Source organism: Tachypleus tridentatus, chromosome 10 (genome assembly GCF_004210375.1).
Source record: "Tachypleus tridentatus isolate NWPU-2018 chromosome 10, ASM421037v1, whole genome shotgun sequence".
In the NCBI taxonomy this organism is placed as follows: domain Eukaryota; kingdom Metazoa; phylum Arthropoda; class Merostomata; order Xiphosura; family Limulidae; genus Tachypleus; species Tachypleus tridentatus.
Window position 1 is genome coordinate 29,684,705 of NC_134834.1, and position 22,825 is coordinate 29,707,529.

At 31.5% G+C, this 22,825-nt stretch overlaps 1 long non-coding RNA gene across 1 annotated transcript; it reads right to left on the reverse strand.

The window, feature by feature from the left end:
- Window positions 1–1,406: 1,406 nt before the first annotated feature.
- On the reverse strand, window positions 1,407–19,491 carry LOC143228968 (uncharacterized). The gene is made up of 3 exons (XR_013015582.1): window positions 19,131–19,491; window positions 18,162–18,260; window positions 1,407–2,277 (listed from the first exon to the last, which is right to left on the reverse strand). It is a non-coding gene; the product is annotated as an uncharacterized LOC143228968 (long non-coding RNA).
- Window positions 19,492–22,825: the final 3,334 nt, after the last annotated feature.

Consider the following 22,825-nt stretch of genomic DNA (forward strand, 5'->3'; position numbering starts at 1 on the left):
TCGAGCAGTTGTGCAGAGATTTCTGGAGAGAAGTTTATAACCGAGTTGTCAATCTTGCCAGATATGATCATGCTCTCAAGTGCCAGATATTGCCTCAGGTCATTGTTGTTTGCATTGAATCTAGTGATCAGATGTTCTATAACTGTGTCCAAAAATCCAAAAATCTCTAGCTGTTGCAGAATGATGTGCTGAACCATCACCCGTGATCCTTCTGAGGGGTCTGTGAATGCGTGGTAGTTCAATAGGCACCAGATCTAGGGAAGTTACCTTTTTTCTTAGCTTCATCAAATATCTTGTTGTAATTTTCCTCTGTTCGCAATACCCGCAACTGCTCAATTGATGATGACTAGCAGCCTTCCTTCTAGTCTTACACTGCTAAATTAGGGATGGCTAGCGCTGATAGCCCTCGAGTAGCTTTGTGCGAATTTCAAAAACAAACAAACTTTATTAGTTTTACACTTTGCGCTGAAAAAGGTTTGAAAAATAAAGTTTATAAAATAGTTAGGGTGAGCATAGTGCAGATAGACCTTTGATAAGATTAAATGTGCACACACACAGATTCTTCACTCATAGTCACCCATGGAATAACTGCGCATAGCAGTTCTAGGTTTTAAACTGATGAACAAGACAGAAGTTAATTACTGAAGACCATTATCCTTTTCAGCCTGCTACAGTCCCACACCCTACCCACTTAACAGTTTCAATAAGGAAAAGCATAAAAATTATTCAATATGACCTAATATGTTGTCTCCCCACCTGTAGTTAACAGCCAAATTTATAATTTGAGGGATAAGTCAGGTAATAAATATGCGAATTGAGCACAGTCAATAAGGACCCATTGCTCAGGGTACGTTGTAACACCAACAGTTACATAACAAAGCCTAAAAAATTGCGTAATCATGCCTTCATAGTTGTAAGTCGCTGTTCCGCGTGTCTTTCATTGATTTCTTGTTACTTTAAGGATTGTTTATGTTGTGAAAAGAGAAGAAAAAACAAATCGCAATGCATTGTTATTTTTTGTGCCAAAAATAGTTAAACAATATTCAATATAACTGTTATAATTAATTTGTTAGAAACACTGAACTGCCAGTTTGGGAAATACTTACCTATAGAAAATGATAAATAGTAATAAGAAAAAATCAGTTTCACCATCCACAACTGTCGGATCACCAACGAGAAGAAGATAATTTAATGGAAGAAGGATTTCAATTGGTTAACGCGATCTAAATCTTCAAGCATTTTGTTTCCTTATACGGACAATATTTTTTTCAAGATATTTTGTATTCGTGTCTAACCTCACTAACATAACTGAGCAAAGCAAATTAGCTATTCATAGATGAATGTTTGTTTAGTGACAGACGTACTAACATGTAGGAATTATTACAAAGTGTATATTGTATATATATTGTTTTAATAGTTCCAGGAGTGTTCGTGACCCTGAAGAAAGATCATGAAACATTGATTTTGCTCTCCTCGATTCTTGATCCGGGTGACGTAATCATAGAATTAAGTGGCGCCAGTGTCAGCGTGGAAAACACCACGGAGATCAGTAACAAAATAATAAAAACTAAGAATATATGTTTGACAACCATGTGTATTTCAGATCGAAAACACAACTGAATATATAGTCATGTGAAAAAGTTAGGACACAAAGCCTGTATATATTTGTAACATTTTTTGATATATCGATATTTAATCTCAATTTTAACAATACTGAAAGATTATAGGAATACAACTAAACAATTAAAACTGAGGAAAAGACTTTTCAAGATCTTTTGTCAATGTCATGCTTCAAAAGTGCATATTCGAACCGAGGAAAAAGTTAGGACACCCTACCCCCTAATAACTAGTGTTACCCCTCTTTGGCTGAAATAACTGCAGTAAGATGCTTCTTGTAGCCATCTACCAGTCTCTGACATCAGTCTGAAGAAAGTTTGCCCCACTCCTCAATGCAGAATTCTGTCAGCTGTGAGATGTTTGAGGGGTTTCTTGCATGTACAGTCCGTTTCAAGTCACCCCACAGAATCTCAATGGGATTAAGATCTGGGCTTTGACTCGGCCATTCCAGGACTCTCCATTTCTTAGTTTTCAGCCAGTCCTTAGTATATTTACTGGTATATTTGGGTTATTGTCATGTTGCAGGGTCCAATTCTGCTTCATCTTTAATTTTCTTACAGATGGTCTCACATGATCCTCAAGCACCCTCTGATACACAGTAGAATTCATGGTGAATTATGTTTTTGTGAGCTGTCCGGGTCCTGCTGCAGCAAAATAGCCCTAAAATGATAAATAGTAATAAGAAAAAAGCAGTTCCACTATCCGCAACTGTCGCATCATCAATGAGAAGAAGATAATTTAATGGAAGAAGGATTTCAATTGGTTAATGCAATCTAAATCTTCAAGCATTTTGTTTCCTTATATGGTCAATATTTTTTAAAGATATTTTGTATTCGTGTCTAACCTCACTAACATCGTTGAACAAAGCAAATTAGCTATTCATAGATGAATTTTAATTTAGTGACAGATGCACTAACATTTAGGAATCACTACAAAGTGTATATTGTACATATATTGTTTTAATAGTTTCAGGAGTGTTCGTGACCCTAATGAGAGATTATGAAACACTGATTTCGCTCACTGGGATACTTGATCCTGGTGATGTAATTATAGAATTAAGTAGCGCCAATGTGAGCATGGAAAACACCACAGAAATCAGCAACAGAATTATAAAAATGAAGAATATATGCTTAACAACCCTGTGTATTTCGGATCGGAATGACAACTGAATTTATGCAAAAGCACTTCAAATGGCATTTTCATTGTAAATAGTAATTATCTGTGTACTTTTACATCTTACGTTTCGTGTTTGGTATTGTAAAGTAACAAATGTTTAAATTCTATTCCTTATTGTATTAAATGTATTACAAAAAATTTTGTATTGGATTTATTAGTAAAAAGATGAAATAAAACCAACAGAATTCAAGACAGACTTGCTGCAGAGGAATGAATCCTGAAAGAGATATAATTTATGAGGAAACTTCACTGAATATAACAGTTTTTCAGCCCTGACTGATTACAAAATTTAACTATCTTTATATATGTAAAAACGGTTAGAGACAGACTGCTATGACTGGTGACAAAACGTTATAGTTCCACAAAGTTGGGCCAGTACATATCTGATCAACATGAATATAATTAATACAGTATGCTTAAATTAGTAATTTATCAGTTAATTAACTTTCCTTACCATTCAATTAAACCATTATAGAAAAGGATGATACTGTTGAATAATTAAAAGGAACTCTTAGATATTAAATTAACTCAATAATGATTTTTGGTAACATGATTACAATGATATAATCAGGACATATTTTTTTTAATAATTTATTAATTTTCTAACAACATAGAGTTTTCAATATGACATGCACACAATGACACGTTTTGTAACATAACATTTTCGGAAAGTATTAGTCAATCTCGGTTGTGCCATCGTCTCAACTAAATTATAATAATTTAAAAAAATTACAACCAGTTGTTATCATTCATATACTTATTTATCAAAGGTTTTGTCTGAACTCTCATTTACTTCTTCTACAACGTCTGAAGATAAACCATCCCAAAGGCCAACCAACCTCTTAAATAATTGAAACTGTTTCAGCTAAAAATGACTCCTAGCCTTCCATACATTATACCTGTGTCCCCTAGTTCTACTATTTTCATTGGAAAATATTAAAAAAACGATCATGCATCAGCACAATAACAACTCTACTTTCAAGCTCAAACAGTTTCATCAGACCAATACAACTCTTGTTTCATGTAGAGAAAACAGTTTGATAAATTTCATCATCTCCACGTATAACAAAACAACATTTTCTTTTTTTTATGTACTTTTTAAATCTACAGAACATCTTTTCTCATATATCCTTTTTGATATTTTCATTCATTGTTTCACCAACTTTTTGATCTTATGAATCTGGTATCATACCAGCCAATTCAAATTTCTTAAAATTTATGACGATTTTTGTAAATCTTATCTCTTAAACTGTGCGAGTCAACCTGTTTATTGTTTCCTTACAGCTACCCTTCATTCTATAAGGAATATGTTTACCTTGAATATTGAATAATTTACCTTTAAAAAGTTTATACATCTGATCAATGTCGCTAAATAACTCATTTGACCAATCAGAACAGATTATTCTTGTTGCATCCTTTCAATTTTTATCTCTATTTGCAACAAAACATTGTATCTAATAGAGCACTTGTCATATCCATCCAGATGTTCCACAATTTCCATAATCATTTCTGTATTTGAAATTAAGAACAAATATAACATAGCATTGTTTTAATAGATTAATTGACTAATTGTTCCATCATGATTTCATTAAGAGCTGAAATCTTAATCTGATTGTAAAGATTCTCACTAATTTCATCAGTACTATTGTGGTTTTTAAGAAATTCCCACTAAAAGGCCTTTCCTTTTATGTCCACTAATGACGACCCAAATAGATTTTATCTCCAAACTAATATCCTTAATGTGACCAGAGTGTAATCCATACTTTACATATAAACCCATTCTTCTCTTCTCTCTTTAATATTCCATTCACTTTAAATAGACAGAAACTCTGTATTTAAAAAAAATTCTCTATTCCTACCAGTGGCATAAAGTCATCTATTTTAAGTTTTATATTTTGAGCATTATAATAATAACAATTAAGCTTATTAGTAATTATAATTCCTATTTCCTATAATAAACATGTGTCTCCCTTTTATTTTCTTTCAATCTAATTTCTCCTTGTCCTCATTTCTGTCTAGTTCATTTTTTAATAATGTGTTAAAGCCGAGTAAGTACACTTAGTCAGCTCCTATCCTATTGAAATGTAATCATCTGGGTAATATGTTCATCCTTACATACAGATTTCAGCCTAGCACTTAGCCCTCGTGACTTATTTATAATTTCATCTCACAGTTAGTTTTGCAGAGTATCCCTGACAAAATTACTTCATGTCACTTTTTCTTTAAATTATTTTATGAACTCACGACACTTCTGATAATTCTCTATATTAAATGTTCTGCTTTGTCAGTTACATCCTCCATCTGTACCCTTAGGTAATATAATCTTTTTCCTCCCTATTCACAACATTGGTTATTGTCCCTCTCTTTGTAATAATCACCTATAGCTTATAGTCTACTTATCTTCCACATCTTTCTCTGACCCTTTGGTTTTCCTTGCATCCAACATTTCCTCATCTGCATAAACCAAATGCTGAAATTTATTATTTAACAGAATAGGCTTATTATAAATAATTTTATTACTTTTCACTCTAATAGTACTCTTTCTGCTTTTTTGAAAGTTATTGTCAGCTGATGTATCCCTTGAATGTAAATGCGTAAGTTCCTTCTGAAATTGCGATTCTATTTCCCACAGTGTGTTCTTCTCTTTATCTATTACCTCTACTTTATTAGGATAGACTTTAATTTCTCCTCCATCTTACATACTTTATATAAAAATTGCATGTCTTTATTACTAGCTTCCTTAAGAGTATAGGGGCGACTCACATTGCTAAATAAAATCGACCACACATTGCACTTGTTACATCTAACAAACTGTGAACACTTTACTCCTACTAGTCTTAACCACTGGATTAATACTTGTTGCTTGAAAATAAGTAAGCAGTATCAAATGTCAGTATTTTTTTTAACACTGTTACTGTTAAGACGAATGTTTAACAAACAATTGCCAGGCATGACCAGGTGGTTAAGGCTCTTGACTTATAATCTTAAGGTCATGGGTTTGAATCCCCGTCGCACTAAACATGTTCGTTGTTTCAACTGTGGGGGCATTACAAGTGATGGTAATCCCACATTTCAGTGATAAGTGAGTAGCCCAAGAGTTGATGGTAGGTGGTGATGACTTGGTTTCTTCCCTCTAGTCTCACACTGCTAACTTAGGGACGGTTAATGCAGATAGTTTTCATGTAACTTTGCACGAAAATTGAAACAAACCGACAAAGAATCAATGATTAAGAATGCAATACATTAAAATGTTTCACAATAAATTCATGAATAAATATACCATTATAATGTCTGTGGGATCTGAATCTGGATAGCATTTTTACTTCAACATATTGACCACGATAATCAGCATAAAAATTAACATGAAATCCCTTTACATTTAGGCTAGTAACAAATCAGACACTATTTTCGCAAACACATTTCTAGTAAAAATATTTCATTAAACAATCTGTAATCTTTACTAAAAGTATACCAAATTTTGTAAAAATACATATGCTATATCAAAGGTTATAGCACAAACATTTAATGTGTGGAAAAGTGTAGATGAACTTGTGTATGTTATACCAAGCCAAGCAGTGAAAGGGTTAACATTCCTACGAAAAGTGCCTAATAGGCCCCAGAGCAACTTGAAAGGTTATTAATATTAGGCTAATAATTTTGTATTTAAATGAAATTGCCATTTAAATCCATTAATGAATGGATTAACGTGATTCCCACTGTCCCTATCTACTATCTAGCGAAACCACAGCCAGGGGAATGGGCTTGGAGAAATCAGGACTAGAAACGTCTTTTCGTAGGAGTGTTAACTATATTCATGGCCCCATCTCCACTAAATATCAAAAACTTTCAGTAGTCATCAGGAAAAATTTTTGAGAAAAATACAGAATTTTCAATCAAGTATTTTCAATAAGTATTTCTCCATGAACATATGGAGTCAAACTGTTGGCTGCTCGGAGTGCAAAACAAATTTTATGTTAAAATTGAAAAGTACTTCCACTTATCTGAAAAATCTGAAATTTCATTTCCATAACCTCTTAAAATCTCCTAACAAAATTTTAAATGTTTGTATCAGTGAAACATTATATTTTATCTGTCATTTTCTCTACTGTAACTTTATATGAGGTTGTCCCATTTGACTGACCTTGTGACCACCAAATAAAAAAATCAATATGTACTTAAATTACGTTTTTCTTTCTACAATAACTTCAGATTGTAACATGAAACATTTTTTTATTCTAAATATCTTGAAATGTACAGCAGTATATATCTGTTTATACTTAGTTTTATTGTCCTTTTGAATCATATTTAACTGATATTCTCACATTACCCTACTGAATCACATAAGACTGCTTATGAGTTGCTTGCAAGCATACCTCATAAAAACTTATTATTTCTTATTTTATGTAATCTAACCTAAAAAGGTTATAATCAGCTAAGCTCATTGATGTGTTTGCATGGGAATAAAGTTTGAACTGCAAGTGAAAATAGACAATTCTCAATACAGATAACAATTTATCTCATTTGATAGATTAAAACCTTCGCTTCCTATCAAATATAAAAATATAGTATTAAACACAGAGAAAATTAACCGTAATTTTGAAAAACAGGATTTGATGTGTCAGCGTGAATGTGGGGTATGATTTCCTATTTTGTAGCACTGTAACTAAATAAAATTGAAAGCTATAAAAATTATTCTTTGCCTGAATACTGTTAATATCATAAGCAATTTATTTCAAATTTAATATTTCTTGGAGGGATTGTAAATCCATTAGAGAAGAGGGATGTCAAGAAGAAAAGTCACAATTCTTATACTGTTGCCTTGTAAAATTAAGGACTGAAACCTGATGTGTTACTAAAATTTGGATTATTAACTATGTTTCTATGACAAACTTATTCATATACCACGATGAGAAAGTAGTTCAATTAAATTTAAAATGTAATTCACTAAAACACCATGGCATTCACAGAGAAAAATTAAACAAGGGTGGAAATATACAGAACAGAAAAGTTAAAGGTCTCTTTCCTAGTCATTAGTCAGGAACTTAATAATAAATTATAATACAAGCAAGTCCTGATATCTGACTTTGGATCTGACTATTCAATAAACACTCCTGATAGCCACACACACTTAACATCTTGAAACGGAGATCTCAAGTGATGAAAATTACAGAGAAAGAAAATGATTACTTAATAGACATACAATTACAGTAATACATCTTATGCTGTGTTTAAAATATATTTCTCTGTAACTGACTACTTTTATATCTAGCTCTGAAATATGAGGAATTGTACTTGACGTTGAGGTTTGTCTTGAAAAATCTTTGATAATCTAAAACAAAATACTTCTTTCTCTTCAAAGCTCATACAAATGCAAAAATGACAGCATTTGCAAAATATAAAATGCCAAAGGAAAAGAAACTGTAGGTGCCCAAATTGTCTCTCAACTACAGAATTAGTATACAACTTCAAGGTCATTCTAAAGCTGTGAAAAAAAAATCTTCAGAAAAATATAAGGATGTCTTAGGAATATTAAATGGAGAATTGTACCTTTATTAATTTATAATATGCAATTGTTTAGAATTATGCGCAAAGCTACACAATAGACTATCTGTGCTCTGCCCACCATGGGTATTGAAACCTGGTATTTGGCAGTGTTATTCTGCAAACATACTGCCGTTCCATTGGGAGACGTGTTTGTGAATTTGTTCACTTGTCCACATAACTTTCCTACAATTTTGAACATGGCAAAACAAAATGTTTTAAGTGAGATTCTGGTTAACTCAAGTAGGGTCATTATTTATATAGTATAGCCACCCCCCCCCATCCCCATCACTAAGAGGAGGTAAAATGCACCACAGTGTTAAATCAGGTGAAATAGTGGTCTCAGAGCAGGTGTTTTAGGGATCTTTACCCTAAATCTGGCATTGGATTTTGTGTTCCAAGTTCCCTCATTGATTTATATGACTTTCACAAGTTAAAGGTGCAAAATGTGGGGTATGTACTGACAATATTTCTTCATGGGCCAGCCAACTGACCCAAGGGGGGGGCACCTCAAGGCCACCTGTCTACAGGAATTCAAGTCTAAAGTAGTGTGTTAGGGTTGTACTCCTCAACCACCAGAATTCTCTTCTCCCCTTCACGAGTTGCCATGCACGGCAAACATGTGAGTAGATGTTTAGATCTCAGAGAAGGTAAACTGAAAGAACAGAACCTTCCCTTGGAGGTCCCCTTACCAAGTACAAGAATCCACACTGAGGAGAATAAAACCTTGACTACAAGTTAAAATAAACAATGTAGCAGGAAGGCCAATCATAAATATGAATACAGGATACCTGTTGTTTTCATTCCAAAATATATAAAAAAAAGTGACTTGTATGTAAAAAAGAACACCAATTTGCTTAACAATATTTTTGTTAACAATATTCTTGGTTATAATTAATTTATGTATTTTTTGTCTCTACATAAATTAAAACTTCTTTTATTTATTTGTGTTACTTGAACATGATACATTTAACAATAATGTTCAATACTTACAGATTTGAGTTACATTTGAACCAATTTGATATTTTACTATTACTACTGTACACTTTTAAAACATATAAAGTCTTGTATAATGTCTTCTCATACACTGAAAAATTGTCATAATTTGTGACCAAATACAACTGAATCCAGCATGCATGGAACTGATACAATTGATTGACCCAATAATGAAAAAGGAATACTTAATAAAATTCAAAATCTATATGTACATACAAGAAACATAGCAAGCTGTCAGCAGAACATGTGAAAAGTCTGTTATGCACAAAAACTAGATGAGTTACAAAGATATGTCTGCAAATTGATGATATCTGTTTGACTTAGATTAACATATCAAAGCACATGTGAAAAATAAGGTTTCTTTTTTGTCATTCTATAATCTCCATATTGTATTTGAACAGCCTTTGAAATGCATACCTAAAGTTTTTGTAAATACTATCATTTATATTGCATCTGTTACTTACTTTCACCTACCACAAAATGTTTCTAAATCAGTAATAAAGTATAAAATAAACACATATTTAATAACTGACATCAAATACACTATACTATATTGAATGGTACTCTCTAAAATGTCAAAAAACATGAGCTTTGACATCTACAGATACATATAGGCCTAATGTGAAAATATTTACAGGAATGAGAGACAATATCTAAAAATACTATAATAAACTTCCAAGACTGATTTATGTCAATGTCTTTTAAACTTTCCACTAAATTATGTTGTTCATCAGTACAGGAGTTACATTTAAATCACATTATCACGGAAGCATAAATTATTCCTCATGTAACTAGTTGATAATCTTTATCCAGTGATAACTAAACTTTGCTCTTATTCATTTCCAAAGCTGTTCTCTATTAATAGCTCTTACCCTTTTATGGTCTTGCACCACATGATGAAACTTTAAATGCGTAATAATGAGTCTTGAAATACAAAAACAAACCATAAAAGAAACAAGAGTTGGTTAATTGTATTTTTAATGGATGACAATTTCTTAACAAATAAGAACCTATACTTTGAGATGAGTAAAAAATTCCTGACATATTGATCAGTGTGGAATGTTATTGATAAAGGTGCTTTATTCTGTGGAGCTATTATACTCCCCACATATCTACTCATTGAAGAATATACAACTTAACACTGTGACACCAGTACAGAAAAATAAACAGAATTACAAATTTTGACTGTTTAATATATTCTAATTACATATATCAAAAGTGAAGATTCATAAAAAATTATTTACAGTGAAAAAATAACAGGAAGTTACTATGTAAAACACATTAAGTGTGTATTTTATCCACCAATTTTTGGGTCACCACAGCAAGTGCTTTGAAGTAAAGGTGATAAAAGAAGTTCATTGCTCACTCAACACAAGACCACCTTGCTTATTTATACTTCAGAAGGTTTTCTTACAGAATACGAGTCACAGTCCAGTCATGATAGAAATGTTTTAACAAGGTATAACAAATTAGAAGTACATGAAATGGAAATCTTCAGTAAAATTACTCACTATTCAAAATTGTGACAGCAATGTAATACTGTGGTTTGACATAACAATACAGTACAGATATAATCCTGTAATGTAATACTGTGGTTTGACATAACAATACAGTACAGATATAATCCTGTAATGTAATACTGTGGTTTGACATAACAATACAGTACAGATATAATCCTGTAATATAATACTGTGGTTTGACATAACAATACAGTAGAGATATAATCCTGTAATGTAATACTGTGGTTTGACATAACAATACAGTACAGATATAATCCTGTAATGTAATACTGTGGTTTGACATAACAATACAGTACAGATATAATCCTGTAATGTAATACTGTGGTTTGACATAACAATACAGTACAGATGTAATCCTGTAATGTAATACTGCGGTTTGACATAACAATACAGTACAGATGTAATCCTGTAATGTAATACTGTGGTTTGACATAACAATACAGTACAGATATAATCCTGTAATGTAATACTGTGGTTTGACATAACAATACCGTACAGATATAATCCTGTAATGTAATACTGTGGTTTGACATAACAATACCGTACAGATATAATCCTGTAATGTAATACTGTAGTTTGACATAACAATACAGTACAGATATAATCCTGTAATGTAATACTGTAGTTTGACATAACAATACAGTACAGATATAATCCTGTAATGTAATACTGTAGTTTGACATAACAATACAGTACAGATATAATCCTGTAATGTAATACTGTGGTTTGACATAACAATACAGTACAGATATAATCCTGTAATGTAATACTGTGGTTTGACATAACAATACAGTACAGATATAATCCTGTAATGTAATACTGTGGTTTGACATAACAATACAGTACAGATATAATCCTGTAATGTAATACTGTGGTTTGACATAACAATACAGTACAGATATAATCCTGTAATGTAATACTGTGGTTTGACATAACAATACAGTACAGATATAATCCTGTAATGTAATACTGTGGTTTGACATAACAATACAGTACAGATATAATCCTGTAATGTAATACTGTGGTTTGACATAACAATACAGTACAGATATAATCCTGTAATGTAATACTGTGGTTTGACATAACAATACAGTACAGATATAATCCTGTAATGTAATACTGTGGTTTGACATAACAATACAGTACAGATGTAATCCTGTAATGTAATACTGTGGTTTGACATAACAATACAGTACAGATGTAATCCTGTAATGTAATACTGTGGTTTGACATAACAATACAGTACAGATGTAATCCTGTAATGTAATACTGTGGTTTGACATAACAATACAGTACAGATATAATCCTGTAATGTAATACTGTGGTTTGACATAACAATACAGTACAGATATAATCCTGTAATGTAATACTGTGGTTTGACATAACAATACAGTACAGATATAATCCTGTAATGTAATACTGTGGTTTGACATAACAATACAGTACAGATGTAATCCTGTAATGTAATACTGTGGTTTGACATAACAATACAGTACAGATATAATCCTGTAATGTAATACTGTGGTTTGACATAACAATACAGTACAGATATAATCCTGTAATGTAATACTGTGGTTTGACATAACAATACAGTACAGATATAATCCTGTAATGTAATACTGTGGTTTGACATAACAATACAGTACAGATATAATCCTGTAATGTAATACTGTGGTTTGACATAACAATACAGTACAGATATAATCCTGTAATGTAATACTGTGGTTTGACATAACAATACAGTACAGATATAATCCTGTAATGTAATACTGTGGTTTGACATAATACAGTACAGATATAATCCTGTAATGTAATACTGTGGTTTGACATAACAATACAGTACAGATATAATCCTGTAATGTAATACTGTGGTTTGACATAACAATACAGTACAGATATAATCCTGTAATGTAATACTGTGGTTTGACATAACAATACAGTACAGATATAATCCTGTAATGTAATACTGTGGTTTGACATAACAATACAGTACAGATATAATCCTGTAATGTAATACTGTAGTTTGACATAATACAGTACAGATATAATCCTGTAATGTAATACTGTGGTTTGACATAACAATACAGTACAGATATAATCCTGTAATGTAATACTGTGGTTTGACATAACAATACAGTACAGATATAATCCTGTAATGTAATACTGTGGTTTGACATAACAATACAGTACAGATATAATCCTGTAATGTAATACTGTGGTTTGACATAACAATACAGTACAGATATAATCCTGTAATGTAATACTGTGGTTTGACATAACAATACAGTACAGATATAATCCTGTAATGTAATACTGTGGTTTGACATAACAATACAGTACAGATATAATCCTGTAATGTAATACTGTGGTTTGACATAACAATACCGTACAGATATAATCCTGTAATGTAATACTGTGGTTTGACATAACAATACAGTACAGATAATCCTGTAATGTAATACTGTGTTTGACATAACAATAAGTACAGATATAATCCTGTAATGTAATACTGTGGTTTGACATAACAATACAGTACAGATATAATCCTGTAATGTAATACTGTGGTTTGACATAACAATACAGTACAGATATAATCCTGTAATGTAATACTGTGGTTTGACATAACAATACAGTACAGATATAATCCTGTAATGTAATACTGTGGTTTGACATAACAATACAGTACAGATATAATCCTGTAATGTAATATAATGGTTTGACATAACAATACAGTACAGATATAATCCTGTAATGTAATACTGTGGTTTGACATAACAATACAGTACAGATATAATCCTGTAATGTAATACTGTGGTTTGACATAACAATACAGTACAGATATAATCCTGTAATGTAATACTGTGGTTTGACATAACAATACAGTACAGATATAATCCTGTAATGTAATACTGTGGTTTGACATAACAATACAGTACAGATATAATCCTGTAATGTAATACTGTGGTTTGACATAACAATACAGTACAGATATAATCCTGTAATGTAATACTGTGGTTTGACATAACAATACAGTACAGATATAATCCTGTAATGTAATACTGTGGTTTGACATAACAATACAGTACAGATATAATCCTGTAATGTAATACTGTGGTTTGACATAACAATACAGTACAGATATAATCCTGTAATGTAATACTGTGGTTTGACATAACAATACAGTACAGATATAATCCTGTAATGTAATACTGTGGTTTGACATAACAATACAGTACAGATATAATCCTGTAATGTAATACTGTGGTTTGACATAACAATACAGTACAGATATAATCCTGTAATGTAATACTGTGGTTTGACATAACAATACAGTACAGATATAATCCTGTAATATAATACTGTGGTTTGACATAACAATACAGTACAGATATAATCCTGTCATGTAATAAGTTTGACATAACAATACAGTACAGATATAATCCTGTAATGTAATACTGTGGTTTGACATAACAATACAGTACAGATATAATCCTGTCATGTAATACTGTGGTTTGACATAACAATACAGTACAGATATAATCCTGTAATGTAATACTGTGGTTTGACATAACAATACAGTACAGATATAATCCTGTAATGTAATACTGTGGTTTGACATAACAATACCGTACAGATATAATCCTGTAATATAATACTGTGGTTTGACATAACAATACAGTACAGATATAATCCTGTCATGTAATACTGTAGTTTGACATAACAATACAGTACAGATATAATCCTGTAATGTAATACTGTGGTTTGACATAACAATACAGTACAGATATAATCCTGTAATGTAAAACTGTGGTTTGACATAACAATACAGTACAGATATAATCCTGTAATGTAATACTGTAGTTTGACATAACAATACAGTACAGATATAATCCTGTAATGTAATACTGTGGTTTGACATAACAATACCGTACAGATATAATCCTATAATGTAATACTGTGGTTTGACATAACAATACAGTACAGATATAATCCTGTAATGTAATACTGTGGTTTGACATAACAATACAGTACAGATATAATCCTGTAATGTAATACTGTGGTTTGACATAACAATACAGTACAGATATAATCCTGTAATATAATACTGTGGTTTGACATAACAATACAGTACAGATATAATCCTGTAATGTAATACTGTGGTTTGACATAACAATACAGTACAGATATAATCCTGTAATATAATACTGTGGTTTGACATAACAATACAGTACAGATATAATCCTGTAATGTAATACAGTGGTTTGACATAACAATACAGTACAGATATAATCCTGTAATATAATACTGTGGTTTGACATAACAATACAGTACAGATATAATCCTCAAAAATCTTATCTAGTCAATACAAGTTTTGTCATAGTTCATGTAAGTGTGGTTTTACTGACAGAGCTTGTTGAGAAGAACAAGATTCAACATGAAGATACCACAGAAAAAAAGCTACATAAATCTGGATATGATGTGTGGAAACAGAAAAATGTCAGGATGTTTGAGACAAATGTAATTAATTAAAGGTGGTGAAGTCTGAAGATACAGTCATCTGAATAATAATAAAAAAAGCAAACTGTTGCAAATGCTGAACAAAATCATCCAAAGACACAACAAGTTGAGAAAATAAGTTACAAAAGCAACAGACCAAAAGTCCTGGCTCTAAGGTAGAAAATGTAGAACAGAGCCAACCATGTTATGCACAATAACAGTAACACTGCATATAATAAAATGACACAATCAGGAAACTAATTTTGCATTATATTATTTACAAGCCCAATACCAGATTGATACATTAACTTCATTTACTCCCTACCCTTCTACAAACAAACATTAAAAATGTTAAAGATACTTCAGTAAAGACAAAGTTTATACTTTCTTTAAGATTTAACATGAAATATTAAGGCACATCCTAACACAAAAAAAGAAACTAATCTTCTAGTATTGATTTGATTTGCAACACCAGTATAAGATCAACTGACAGCTATGATCAGGAAACAGTCAAATTAAAACAAAATTTCAAAAATAATTTCACATTATAAAAATATTTTGTGAAAATATTTAGCCTAGATTTTATTTATATGCACACACATATATTTTTCTTGTTTTAACTGTGAAAGAGATCTTAAGAGAGACTTTACACTAGTTCTAGCACTCAAATTTATTAATTTTATGGGGTTATGAGTAGATGTTAGATATTTTAATGAACTACTTTCATAATAATTTTGAAATACTAATATCCGATTCAAAACATCAACAACTATTAAAACTACTGTAATAGTAGTTAATATAACATAATTTATTTCATAACAACCATACATATACATATAACAAAAGAAAAGAAACTTAACCTTCATAAATAACAAACTTCTAAGTCTTAAAATAAATATGAACCAAGGTGTCATTCAATTTACTACTTGTCATTAAATTATAACAGTTCATGGAATTCTGCCTTTCACTTCTAATGCTGGACAAGGACAAATACTAAAGAAACAAAGCTAAACTTTTAAACCTTAACTATAATCATACATATGGAATTTTTACTTGTCTCTTATTTAACCATAGCAAACATGTATTTGTATAAAATTTAAGATAAGTTTTATCAGAATGATTAGATTTGATTTTAAAATTTACCTTATGGTTTATATTTAATTATAAGATCCATGTTTGCAAAACAATATTGGTATTTTAGCATTAAAACACAGTTGTCAGTGCTAATAAAACCAAGGCTAGTGCACTCTATATTACAGTGGAGAACAAGGTTCTTTTGAATATCAAACATTTTGTATTTTATACTAAAATAAATGTAACTGGAATAATTTCAATGCAAAAACAAGTAGTTATGAAAATGTTTAATATTTGCTTAAATGTTGTTGTTTCTATATATTAAGCTACAGAAATAAGCACAACAAATACTGCAGAATAGTTTTTACAACTAACATTACAAGTGTAAGCTTTTTATATATAAACCTTTGTGTATTATAAATAAACTGATTTGAACTATGTTATAGACAAGTATAATGTATTAAAATCAGATTAAGTAAATGAGACCTTTTGACTTTCAAGAACAAAATTAATGCAACATCATAATTACATAACTATCATAAGCATAACTGTATATATCATTTTGCATACTTAAATTTGTAGTAATTTTAGTTAAATATGTTTTATTTGGGGGCCATTTGCATCAATGATCATCAGATTTTTTGAGTAACAACAGGCAATCTCTGATATTTTGACAAAAGACTACTATAAACTTGAATTTAATGTTGGATGGTAGATCTATTACAGTTTTATATTTATCATATCATGATACATAAGCCACAGTAAGACAAATACACTGCAACACAAAAATCTGTACTACATCTCTAATTAAATGATGTAAAAGAAATATCTTTCAAACAACATAGACAACCATTTTAACAAAAGCACATTTGTAATAAATAATAACCATTCCATCCAAAAACACAAAAACATTTAAAATGTTAAATTTACAACACTAAAGATGAAACCAACAATTCATTCACAGGTTTTCTCTACACTTTCTGCAAGTTGACCTCCTCATAATGTCAGCATATGTACAAAGCCATGTTCATTCCACCCCACTCCTACATTACTGACATATTTTTTAATCAGCTTACACAAATTTTTATTTTTGTGAAGGCTTACTCAACCGTTTTCTACACTGCCAGAAAACCCAAAATATTTCGACAGTACTAAATTAAAGAGCATTAAGTGCCTTCAAATTTGAGGTACAGGAATTTCATTTTAACCTAAGCATTTTCCAATTTGCTTAAATACACTGAAATTGTATTGGTGATAAATGACTATTCACACAATTTTCTTATTCAGTGCTGCCCTCTTTGTACAAATGTTTTCACTTCCCACTATATTCAAGGCTTTCATCTAAGCTCATGTTTAAACATAGCATTGCTGCATACTAATAAGTACATGAAAATCCTCCACAATATGAAGTGTGACTCATTAATAGCACAGCTCACTCCCTCTGTATTCAACCATCATTGGGAGAGCAAAAAATGATGCACTAAAGGAAGGGTAAGAAGTGTGAAAGGATGTATCTATTAGAAATACATTTCAGTCCATAAAAATGTTGAATGTTAAATTCTATTTGCATACAACTATAATCCAGCACTGAAACAGTGAAGGGATCAAAAAAGCAAAATTTACTTTAAGAGGCATTCAAAATGAACCAATAGCATGTGACATTGTATACAATGGAACAGTAAACAGACATACAGTATCTATATTCTTTTGAAGTAGTTAAAAAGGTTTGGATATGCTTACATATAGAACCTCATTTTAGACAGGGCCATTTCTAAAATAACTACATCACTTTTGCAGGAAATCATGGATGTGAGTTTAACTGACTCTGGTCACCAGGCTCTGTAAAAGAAAAAGATGTTTCTCTCTTTAGATTCTGGAAAAATGCAGCTTCAGTGTAAGCATCATCCACACATTGTTTCTTTAAAGACAAAGGAAAACCATGATGAATTAAAACTCGTTGTTACAAAGTTGGTGTAATCCATTAAGACAACACAGTAACAAAAAAGTTTAATAAAAGTGAAAAGATATCCACTATACAATTAGTTGTGAACAACAGCGAGAACAGTTATGTCTAATCAATCAATAGTAAACTCTAACTTTTGAAAGTGTCTACAATTTTCAACTTAAAATTTGGAAAAATTACTTTAAATTCCTAAAGAATTTTTTCTGTAAATTTATGGACAACATTTAGAAACATCTCCTTTGAAAAACTAATTTTTACGAATTAATTTCCAATACCATATATATTTTTCTCTTATACTCCTAGCATTACAACAGTAACTATCAAGTCTATCCTTTTCTACTACTTCTGTACTAACTAACCATGCTAAATTTTTCATTTCCTCTTATTCTTTTTGTTTAGTTTTTCTGGCCCTCACCACTGGTTAGTTTTAGTTTAAAACCTCCCTTATAGCTGAGTTAATAGTCTTAGAAAACAAGCCAGCTGTTACAGTATTTAAAAGTAAACCACCCATTCCAAAAAGCATCCTCCCTCCTCTGAACTGGTCGATACAAGTCCAGTCAGTCTCCTCATCCTTACAGTTTACTTACTAAAACCTAAGCCTAACACTTAACCCTAGTGACCTACTTATAACTTCATTTACACAGTTAATTCTTGGTCATATCTTAACAACGAAAAATAATCTTTTTCCTTAAACATAAATGCCTTTAATAATGTAATACACTTATCTGTTATCTCCTCTGACCTACCTTTGAGCCCCCTTTATCATTTCTCCTCTTTTGTCACTGTCAGTTACATTCTCCACCTGTTCTCCCAAATAGCATAATCTAATTAATTTTTTCCTCATTTATCCAAAAAAATTATGCTATCCATATAGTTTGTCAATAAATCACCCATAAATTCCACATCCTTCTCTAATCCTTTTATTTTCATTCTTTCCAACAGTTCACATGGAGAAGCCAAATTCTGATATTTGTTTTTTAACCTTATACATGGCCCTGCATGGCCAAGTGTGTTAAGGCGTTCGACTCGTAATCAAAGGGTCGCGGGCTCGAATCCCGGTCGCACCAAACATGCTCGCTCTTTCGGCCGTGGGGGCGTTATAATGTGACGGTCAATCCAACTATTCTTTGGTAAAAGAGTAGCCCAGGATTTGGCAGTGGGTGGTGATGACTAGTTGCCTTCCCTCTAGTCTTACACTGCTAAATTAGGGCTGGTAGCGCAGATAGCCCTAGTGTAGCTTTGCGCGAAATTCAAAAAACAAACAAACATAATAGGCTCATTACAACTAAACTCATTATTTTTACTCTAATACTAACAGCACTCTTTCTATCTTCCTGAAAGTCAGTGTTATCTGATATATCCTTTGAATGTAAATAAACTATGCTCCCTCAGAATATTGCTTCCATTTCCTATGATCTACAATTCTTTTCATTGCCTCCAACTTCTCCAATATAAAAATTCTACATAAAAATCGTACACCTTCGTCACAAGTTTTCTCAAGTGCAAGTACGTAGTGGCTCGGCATGTCTGTGTGCTTAAGGAACTTGGCTCGTACTCTCGGGCGGCTAAAATGGGATTTACCGAACATTATAGCGTCCATATGGATAAAAGAACACACACTAGAAAGAATAAAAGAGCGAGCATGTTAAATGACGGGGATTCGAACTCCTGATTCTTTGTTAATATCTATCCAAGTTTTTCTTTTAATGTCTTGCGGGAAGACACTCATTAAATAAAGAATAACATATATGTATTGTTACCTGAATATATTCTACGACTGTGATTGGACATCTACTTAGTAGAATTCAACCATTAATGATTGTACTATTCGAGTATTTTAGCAACGAAAATGTTAGGAAAAGAATTTCAGAAATTTAGTCAAGTACTACGAAGCCTATCAGATTTTGATATTTCATCTTACAAACAGAGAAGTAAGATATCATGACAGAATTATCATTAAGAAGTATTTTTCTTGCTTAATTATCTTTGCTGTCAAAACCCAAACTCAAATGTATGAAAAATCTATTTTATCTCTTAAAAATGTGAAAAACGTATACTATTATAACCAGAAACGAAATAATAAGCTGTTCCTTGTACATCACTGGTTTCCAACCGAAAAACACTCAGCCACTGCTTCTGTTAATTACGATTAGAGAGGCTAAAACGGTACGATTGTATCTGTAGGAGATAAAATCATAGTGTAAAACTTATACAGGTGATATTTTAATTTCGGTTGTATGATTTCTTGATAGTGGCCTTTTCCAATGTAATGCTGTACACTAGATAAAAAAATTGTGGAAATGAAACCAGCAAGAAATCGTTGTACTGATTCATGATGACGAAAATCCCACTTGAGAAAAATGTATTCTAAAGACGGCTGGTGTTGGTATTAACACTTTAATTGAAATGAAGTACAGTTTGAGTTCCTCTTTCCCCCAAAGTATGTTATGGGTTACTGAGTTATGTGAACATGATTAAAAGTGTTGTATCTTTTCGCTCCAGACAAACAAACAGAGCCATTTTATAACAGAAGTTCGAAGTTACTTCTATTGGAATGTTTTTCATAATTTTTAGACATAGTTTCTAGTTTTTTGTGTTAATTTGGAATGAAAATAACCATATTAATCAAAGATGTTGACCGTGAGTATAAAGCAGATGTAAGACTGATAAATGTGATTTAGTGGTGGTGGGACATAGACATTCCACCTCAATACAATTAAGTAATTGGTCATTTAGATTTGTAAACATTACTTGTATTTTAAAAGTAAAACTATTCTTAAACAGAAAAAAATATTGGAGAATTTTACCTATCGTCATTAAAACTTCCTGTACAAACACAAATAAAACACGTTTTTAAATATTTTCATGAAGATGGTTATGTTGGTACTTTTTACAGTTTTATTTCATTTTTTATTCAATTTACTTGGCACCCCAAAATACCATCAACTGTCCTTGTGGATACATTTTAAGGAAAATTATGGCTGTAAGTTGTGAATATGGACATATTTTGGTTTTTATTCTTTTCATCTTTTGATGTAAAAATTTGAGGAACATAATCTGTTTTGTAGAAATATGTCTTTATAGAAATTAAATGAGAAAACTCTAGATAAACAAGAAATGCATTTGGAATTTTCCGTTAAAACTTTTACTGAAACGAAGTGTTTTTGCTAGTTTATTTTTAAGTATATTTTACACGAGACGGTAACTAAAAGCCGACTACAAATTTGAATTTCCTTACACAGAGACACAAAGCAACTTGGAATAAATGGAAAGAACATGTTTTATTATAATGTGCGAAGTAAACAATATATGCAATGAGATTTTTGTGAATTTCAGTTAGAAGAAAATATTACAAAAAGAAAACACCTGTACTAATTACATCATGGCATAAAAGATCACAAGTTACGTAAAATTTCTCCGGGTCTTACAAATTACCATATGTGATAGTAATGCTGGGTGTTGTTTAATGTCGAGTGTTGGGGGTCACTGTTTAATGGCCCCATGTTCGAGCCACAATGTAGCGCTGAACACATTACATGCTTTTAACTGTAGGGTGTTTTAACTACCTTAATCAGTGTCGTTATTCGGTTAAGAATAGTTACTTAAGAGTGGTAACTATTGCTGATAGTTGTCCGTATCTATTTAACAGCTGTAAATAAAGAGCGGCTCTGTCTAAAACTTTGAAAGGATTTGAAATGGATTTTTGTACTTTCTGTTGTATAATGTGCCATTTCTTCAGCTTTTGTTTTGGAGACATTTCTTCGGATGCATTAACAGCTGTCTGTTAAGAAAAGTTTTTATTATTATTATTCTCACAACCATCGCCAGTATCTCGTGTTGTGAGGACACTACTTCGAACACTTCCATGCCTGTTCTCTCTTCACTTATTACAGACGTTAAAGCTGTCCATGTTATTATATTTTGTCACGATGATTTTATCAGCCTCCTTTTTTCTCTTGTATTCAGCTTTTCGTTGCATCAAGTTTCAGAATAAACTTACGTATTTTATGCCATAAACACAAACAAAATATTAAGATAAACATTAATAAGTGCACTATGGGAAATACCATATGTCAAACTCTTGGTTACCATTTTACTAATGAATAGAGGGTCGAACGCCCTCACCACCTGGCCATTCCTACATTACAAATTTTGTTGGACTAAGTTATTAAAGGATTTTCTTTCCGGTTATCACAAAGTGAAGCCAGCTGTAAATTTGAATTGTGCGTATATTATATTCATAAATTTCATTTTCGCTAAAAATAATATCAACATTTTAATAACTGTGGTTCTGTTTTTCATACTTACCGAATCAACCTTAAACTCTAATAATGTGTTTTCCTGAAAACAAAGCCATTATCTGTTGAGTCCACCGGTGAGATTTGAGAACTTCCTTGTGGTGCTGTAGATCTGAATACTTCCCGCTGCATCAGCAGCAGAC